Genomic DNA, 8,836 nt, shown 5'->3' with positions numbered 1-8,836 from the left:
TTTAAAAATAAATCAACCAATAAAATACAAACACTAAGTCCAAAGGGTTTCACTGGTTTTAAAACCACTTATGGAATGCACAACTATTGAACAGGCTTACTCTGCATTCTGCTTTACTCAGGCCCGGTACATGAGCAAGTGTGAAACCAAAATTCAAAATGTTATGTGAAGTGACCATTTCATTGTTGAAACCATGACCCAATAGACATTTTCTCTTTTGAAACTTCCTACATTATCCATATATGTTCTCAAAGGGAAGGAATACACAGGATTTAGGCTGATTTTTTTTTCAGTATTTTGTGTTCCACCAGATTTATTTGAAGATCTCCTGTCCTGCATCCACTGCCCAATGCAGAAGGCCACACATAGGACAACCAATATGAGGACTTCACTTCTACAGCCTGATTAAATCATCATGAGAATATACTTTTCCTTTCATCATCAAAGATTTTTACATCAGATTAAGCAGCTCTCTTGCTTTCCCATGTTTTTCCCTGGTTTTTGTACCTTGAAATGGGTGTGCACTCTTCTCAGTCTTGATCTCCGTCTTCCCCAATAGTTCCAAACATATTCATCTGGGAAACATGTAAAGATCTTATTCGGGGCTTGTTTCATTGTTGTCAAATATCTGCCCTTGAAATTCAACTTCCACCACTGTCTCTCATATCCAAAGCTATGGGCTTGCAGAGGATTTCTGCTGAGAAATTTCACCGAAAGCTCTTATACTGCAGGTGAATGATGCCAGCAAGTCTTGACTGAATAGCTTAGGGAACAGCACTCAGCCAAATGACAGACATGACAAGGGAAAAGGGTATGCTCAAGGATAGGACATGGCAGAGATCATCTGCCAGGCCCTGGCATATTTCATATCCCATTGAAAGTACATCCATTTGTAGATTGGCAAGCATTTCCATCCACAAATTCTGAGCAGTGAAGCCTTCAGAGAGAATATTGTGGCATACCAGGCCAAGAATATTCATCCTATTTAAGTCTTGCCCTACAAGGTCCTCTGTGCCACTGAGGTCTCCATGGCAACGCCCAGCATTGTGACTCAGGTCTCCTACTGCACACTTGTATCCTAGAGCCTAAACTCCAGCTCACAATGATGCTCTGCTAATCACAGCCCAGTGTGGTTGCCAGGCCACCACAAGCTTGTGGATTTCTGTGAACTGTTTCAGCCCAACTCTGCAGCTTTCCACCTCATACAACCAAAGCCATTCCAATCATGCAGTGTTTGATTAGCCTCTCTATGTTGCCTCAGAATGTTTTTTACAGTTGTAGTGATCAAGAAAATTTGACATATTTTGAGAAGTGGAGGGAAGTAATTGGAAAACCTTTCGGTATGTCTGAGGTCTATGGGGTCCAAACTTGACTACCCCTGTATTTTAAATTTTCACGCCTAGTGCCTAAAATCCACCTCACAGTGATATTCAGCCAATCTCAGCCCGGTGTGGTTGCCTGGCAACCACAAGCCTGTGGATTTCTGTGAACAGTTTCAGCCCAACTCTGCAGCTCTCCACCTCATACAACCACAGCCATTCCAATCATGCAGTATTTGATTAACCTCTCTAAGTTGCCCCCAAAATTTCTTTGAAGTTGTGGTGATCAAGCAAATTTGACATATTTTGACAAGTGGAGGGAAGTAATAGGCTCTGTCTTTAGCTCTGTTTGTGGTACATGGGGTCCTAACTTGACTATCCCAGTCTATTCAATTTTCAAACTTAGAAAGCCAAATGTTTCGGGGCAGGAAAGAAAATGCCACAATGATTTCGGTTCTGCCGAGTTTCTGGTGGCTTGGGAAGCAAACCTGCAAACCATACATGCAATCTCTGCTGGATTACTGCCACCATGGTAGTATCAGTTAGCATTAAAAGCCAGCAACCAGAAGATGAGTCCCCAAATCAAAGTGAATCCTTGCAGTGCATGAATATTTGGAGTGCCTGCTTCAACTATCCAGCTTCCTCGGGGTTCACATGTCTGCAATCGCTATTTCAAGGAGTTCTGCAGCCATTCCAGCATAACCCTGAACACTAAACATGAGATACTAGCTCAATACCAAACCAACATAATATTAGATAGCTTATCATCAGCAGGTTTTCCCAGAATTCAAATGTAACATGGTGAAATGGAAACCCTTAGAAACGGGATGCAATTGCCCCTTTCCCTAAAAATCCCAGGTATTTTCTCATGGCATGGAATATTTAGACTCCACAACTCATGTAGTGAACCCAGGGACCTGGACCAAGTGTGTCTAGTTTTCTGTTGTCCTCTTTTTGGAAACAGCATCTTACGTAGTTGTTGAAAGAGGCCTTGAGATAAATTCGTAGCCCAAGATGGAGTGGAACTCCCAAGGATCCATCCACCTCAGCCCCCAGATGGCTGGGATTATAGGCATGAGCCACCATGCCAACCATGTGCACAGAGATTCTTACATAATTTGTGAAATCCCACTACTGGTCTATAGGTAGCTTCTGTGCTTCAGGCTTTAGGAATATGCCTCTCTTTGTTTTGGCTCCCCTTGTTCAGGTGTCCATTTCTATTGTGATAAGCTCCAAGGCCCGAGGCAAGGGGGTGGCTGCCCTTCCTCTGGTGTGTCCTTGGATCATTACTGCCCAGGTGAACAGGGTTCAAATATATTGGACCCTGTGTATTTGAAAAGGAAATGAGTAAAGATTCATGAGTTAATGTGGACATGCCAGGGAACTGAGGGGCCATGATAGAGACAAAACTTCAGGCCATGGGCTGAAGGCTGAGGCTTCTGTACCTCTAGCTTCTTGAATAGTGTTTACATGGGCCTGCTGAGCAATTGTGTACTCTCAAAAGGTATTTCATGGGTTTTGTTTTAATTTATTTTGTTTTTTGCTTTGGTTTTTTACATGAAAGGAACAGTACCGTGGTTTGAAGAAGCTGGAGTGTCTTACCTAAGAGAAATTTGAAAAAAGGGACAATTCAGCAGCCAAGAATTTCTCTAATGCCCTTGGCGTTTTTAAAAAAGTGACATAAAGTTGAGCGTGTCATGTCCATGTCACTTTACCAAAGATTTTACCTCCTATTTGATAGGAATTACTGTTTCTTTGAAAGGTCAACCTGCACTGAAATAAAGATAATCCCTCCTTTCCTCATTCTTCTTGAAACCATATCCTTTGTTAGTTATATTTTCTTACGCAGCAACACTTGGACATGACTACAGCAAGAGTTTCCCTTTGGTGGAATTTCCATGGAGACACATGAAGTAATACTGCACAACTTCAAGTGAAGTGCACTGTCCCTTGACAATGGCAAGTCTGGGCAAACCTCTAGTAACTACAAATCTTAGAAAGTCTGAAAGTGAGTGAATGAAAATGGGCCTCTCCACATTTGGACAGGGCCTCTCCTGAAGCACACATTTGTGGAAAAAGTAATTATGAGAGACGAATGAACTCCCAAAACGGAATGGAAATTTTCTGGTTTAGGCCTGGAACGCTATGGCCTGGAGCCCTGTGGTTCTAACTGGATGAGCAAAGTGTGAGCAGAGATCAAAATAAAACACACACCATTTAGGGAACTTGATACTTAACCAGGTGTGCAGAGTAGTGGCAAACTGTACTTGTGTCAATTTGCTCAAATACTGTCTTCACAAGAAAGTAAATTCCAGCACGACCAGTGACTAGAGGAGGACACATTGCAAAGGACTTGTAAAAAGTCCAACACTGAATTTAGCCCAACACTGAATTTAGATGAAAAGTGGCAGAGTCTGTTAGTCTTTCAAGTTTTAATAGGAGAAACTTACAACATGTAATAGCTGTTACATGAATACCTTCAGAGCTTTTGGAGAGGTCTGAATCACTATGAGTGAGGGCTTCCCTGGCTCACAAAGTTAAAAATAGTAAAACAAACAATTTTAAAAATAAATCAACCAATAAAATACAAACACTAAGTCCAAAGGGTTTCACTGGTTTTAAAACCACTTATGGAATGCACAACTATTGAACAGGCTTACTCTGCATTCTGCTTTACTCAGGCCTGGTACATGAGCAAGTGTGAAACCAAAATTCAAAATGTTATGTGAAGTGACCATTTCATTGTTGAAACCATGACCCAATAGACATTTTCTCTTTTGAAACTTCCTACATTATCCATATATGTTCTCAAAGGGAAGGAATACACAGGATTTAGGCTGATTTTTTTTTCAGTATTTTGTGTTCCACCAGATTTATTTGAAGATCTCCTGTCCTGCATCCACTGCCCAATGCAGAAGGCCACACATAGGACAACCAATATGAGGACTTCACTTCTACAGCCTGATTAAATCATCATGAGAATATACTTTTCCTTTCATCATCAAAGATTTTTACATCAGATTAAGCAGCTCTCTTGCTTTCCCATGTTTTTCCCTGGTTTTTGTACCTTGAAATGGGTGTGCACTCTTCTCAGTCTTGATCTCCATCTTCCCCAATAGTTCCAAACATATTCATCTGGGAAACATGTAAAGATCTTATTCGGGGCTTGTTTCATTGTTGTCAAATATCTGCCCTTGAAATTCAACTTCCACCACTGTCTCTCATATCCAAAGCTATGGGCTTGCAGAGGATTTCTGCTGAGAAATTTCACCGAAAGCTCTTATACTGCAGGTGAATGATGCCAGCAAGTCTTGACTGAATAGCTTAGGGAACAGCACTCAGCCAAATGACAGACATGACAAGGGAAAAGGGTATGCTCAAGGATAGGACATGGCATAGATCATCTGCCAGGCCCTGGCATATTTCATATCCCATTGAAAGTACATCCATTTGTAGATTGGCAAGCATTTCCATCCACAAATTCTGAGCAGTGAAGCCTTCAGAGAGAATATTGTGGCATACCAGGCCAAGAATATTCATCCTATTTAAATCTTGCCCTACAAGGTCCTCTGTGCCACTGAGGTCTCCATGGCAACGCCCAGCATTGTGACTCAGGTCTCCTACTGCACACTTGTATCCTAGAGCCTAAACTCCAGCTCACAATGGTGCTCTGCTAATCACAGCCCAGTGTGGTGGCCAGGCCACCACAAGCTTGTGGATTTCTGTGAACTGTTTCAGCCCAACTCTGCAGCTTTCCACCTCATACAACCAAAGCCATTCCAATCATGCAGTGTTTGATTAGCCTCTCTATGTTGCCTCAGAATGTTTTTTACAGTTGTAGTGATCAAGAAAATTTGACATATTTTGAGAAGTGGAGGGAAGTAATTGGAAAACCTTTCGGTATGTCTGAGGTCTATGGGGTCCAAACTTGACTACCCCAGTATTTTAAATTTTCACGCCTAGTGCCTAAAATCCACCTCACAGTGATATTCAGCCAATCTCAGCCCGGTGTGGTTGCCTGGCAACCACAAGCCTGTGGATTTCTGTGAACAGTTTCAGCCCAACTCTGCAGCTCTCCACCTCATACAACCACAGCCATTCCAATCATGCAATATTTGATTAACCTCTCTAAGTTGCCCCCAAAATTTCTTTGAAGTTGTGGTGATCAAGCAAATTTGACATATTTTGACAAGTGGAGGGAAGTAATAGGCTCTGTCTTTAGCTCTGTTTGTGGTACATGGGGTCCTAACTTGACTATCCCAGTCTATTCAATTTTCAAACTTAGAAAGCCAAATGTTTCGGGGCAGGAAAGAAAATGCCACAATGATTTCGGTTCTGCCGAGTTTCTGGTGGCTTGGGAAGCAAACCTGCAAACCATACATGCAATCTCTGCTGGATTACTGCCACCATGGTAGTATCAGTTAGCATTAAAAGCCAGCAACCAGAAGATGAGTCCCCAAATGAAAGTGAATCCTTGCAGTGCATGAATATTTGGAGTGCCTGCTTCAACTATCCAGCTTCCTCGGGGTTCACATGTCTGCAATCGCTATTTCAAGGAGTTCTGCAGCCATTCCAGCATAACCCTGAACACTAAACATGAGATACTAGCTCAATACCAAACCAACATAATATTAGATAGCTTATCATCAGCAGGTTTTCCCAGAATTCAAATGTAACATGGTGAAATGGAAACCCTTAGAAACGGGATGCAATTGCCCCTTTCCCTAAAAATCCCAGGTATTTTCTCATGGCATGGAATATTTAGACTCCACAACTCATGTAGTGAACCCAGGGACCTGGACCAAGTGTGTCTAGTTTTCTGTTGTCCTCTTTTTGGAAACAGCATCTTACGTAGTTGTTGAAAGAGGCCTTGAGATAAATTCGTAGCCCAAGATGGAGTGGAACTCCCAAGGATCCATCCACCTCAGCCCCCAGATGGCTGGGATTATAGGCATGAGCCACCATGCCAACCATGTGCACAGAGATTCTTACATAATTTGTGAAATCCCACTACTGGTCTATAGGTAGCTTCTGTGCTTCAGGCTTTAGGAATATGCCTCTCTTTGTTTTGGCTCCCCTTGTTCAGGTGTCCATTTCTATTGTGATAAGCTCCAAGGCCCGAGGCAAGGGGGTGGCTGCCCTTCCTCTGGTGTGTCCTTGGATCATTACTGCCCAGGTGAACAGGGTTCAAATATATTGGACCCTGTGTATTTGAAAAGGAAATGAGTAAAGATTCATGAGTTAATGTGGACATGCCAGGGAACTGAGGGGCCATGATAGAGACAAAACTTCAGGCCATGGGCTGAAGGCTGAGGCTTCTGTACCTCTAGCTTCTTGAATAGTGTTTACATGGGCCTGCTGAGCAATTGTGTACTCTCAAAAGGTATTTCATGGGTTTTGTTTTAATTTATTTTGTTTTTTGCTTTGGTTTTTTACATGAAAGGAACAGTACCGTGGTTTGAAGAAGCTGGAGTGTCTTACCTAAGAGAAATTTGAAAAAAGGGACAATTCAGCAGCCAAGAATTTCTCTAATGCCCTTGGCGTTTTTAAAAAAGTGACATAAAGTTGAGCGTGTCATGTCCATGTCACTTTACCAAAGATTTTACCTCCTATTTGATAGGAATTACTGTTTCTTTGAAAGGTCAACCTGCACTGAAATAAAGATAATCCCTCCTTTCCTCATTCTTCTTGAAACCATATCCTTTGTTAGTTATATTTTCTTACGCAGCAACACTTGGACATGACTACAGCAAGAGTTTCCCTTTGGTGGAATTTCCATGGAGACACATGAAGTAATACTGCACAACTTCAAGTGAAGTGCACTGTCCCTTGACAATGGCAAGTCTGGGCAAACCTCTAGTAACTACAAATCTTAGAAAGTCTGAAAGTGAGTGAATGAAAATGGGCCTCTCCACATTTGGACAGGGCCTCTCCTGAAGCACACATTTGTGGAAAAAGTAATTATGAGAGACGAATGAACTCCCAAAACGGAATGGAAATTTTCTGGTTTAGGCCTGGAACGCTATGGCCTGGAGCCCTGTGGTTCTAACTGGATGAGCAAAGTGTGAGCAGAGATCAAAATAAAACACACACCATTTAGGGAACTCGATACTTAACCAGGTGTGCAGAGTAGTGGCAAACTGTACTTGTGTCAATTTGCTCAAATACTGTCTTCACAAGAAAGTAAATTCCAGCACGACCAGTGACTAGAGGAGGACACATTGCAAAGGACTTGTAAAAAGTCCAACACTGAATTTAGCCCAACACTGAATTTAGATGAAAAGTGGCAGAGTCTGTTAGTCTTTCAAGTTTTAATAGGAGAAACTTACAACATGTAATAGCTGTTACATGAATACCTTCAGAGCTTTTGGAGAGGTCTGAATCACTATGAGTGAGGGCTTCCCTGGCTCACAAAGTTAAAAATAGTAAAACAAACAATTTTAAAAATAAATCAACCAATAAAATACAAACACTAAGTCCAAAGGGTTTCACTGGTTTTAAAACCACTTATGGAATGCACAACTATTGAACAGGCTTACTCTGCATTCTGCTTTACTCAGGCCTGGTACATGAGCAAGTGTGAAACCAAAATTCAAAATGTTATGTGAAGTGACCATTTCATTGTTGAAACCATGACCCAATAGACATTTTCTCTTTTGAAACTTCCTACATTATCCATATATGTTCTCAAAGGGAAGGAATACACAGGATTTAGGCTGATTTTTTTTTCAGTATTTTGTGTTCCACCAGATTTATTTGAAGATCTCCTGTCCTGCATCCACTGCCCAATGCAGAAGGCCACACATAGGACAACCAATATGAGGACTTCACTTCTACAGCCTGATTAAATCATCATGAGAATATACTTTTCCTTTCATCATCAAAGATTTTTACATCAGATTAAGCAGCTCTCTTGCTTTCCCATGTTTTTCCCTGGTTTTTGTACCTTGAAATGGGTGTGCACTCTTCTCAGTCTTGATCTCCATCTTCCCCAATAGTTCCAAACATATTCATCTGGGAAACATGTAAAGATCTTATTCGGGGCTTGTTTCATTGTTGTCAAATATCTGCCCTTGAAATTCAACTTCCACCACTGTCTCTCATATCCAAAGCTATGGGCTTGCAGAGGATTTCTGCTGAGAAATTTCACCGAAAGCTCTTATACTGCAGGTGAATGATGCCAGCAAGTCTTGACTGAATAGCTTAGGGAACAGCACTCAGCCAAATGACAGACATGACAAGGGAAAAGGGTATGCTCAAGGATAGGACATGGCATAGATCATCTGCCAGGCCCTGGCATATTTCATATCCCATTGAAAGTACATCCATTTGTAGATTGGCAAGCATTTCCATCCACAAATTCTGAGCAGTGAAGCCTTCAGAGAGAATATTGTGGCATACCAGGCCAAGAATATTCATCCTATTTAAATCTTGCCCTACAAGGTCCTCTGTGCCACTGAGGTCTCCATGGCAACGCCCAGCATTGTGACTCAGGTCTCCTACTGCACACTTGTATC

This window comes from Cavia porcellus, unplaced genomic scaffold, assembly GCF_034190915.1.
Source record: "Cavia porcellus strain 051 isolate PalLab524CR breed Dunkin Hartley unplaced genomic scaffold, mCavPor4.1 scaffold_82, whole genome shotgun sequence".
Lineage (NCBI taxonomy): Eukaryota > Metazoa > Chordata > Mammalia > Rodentia > Caviidae > Cavia > Cavia porcellus.
The sequence above is the reverse complement of the archived record's forward strand: the minus strand, read 5'-3'. Positions refer to the sequence as shown.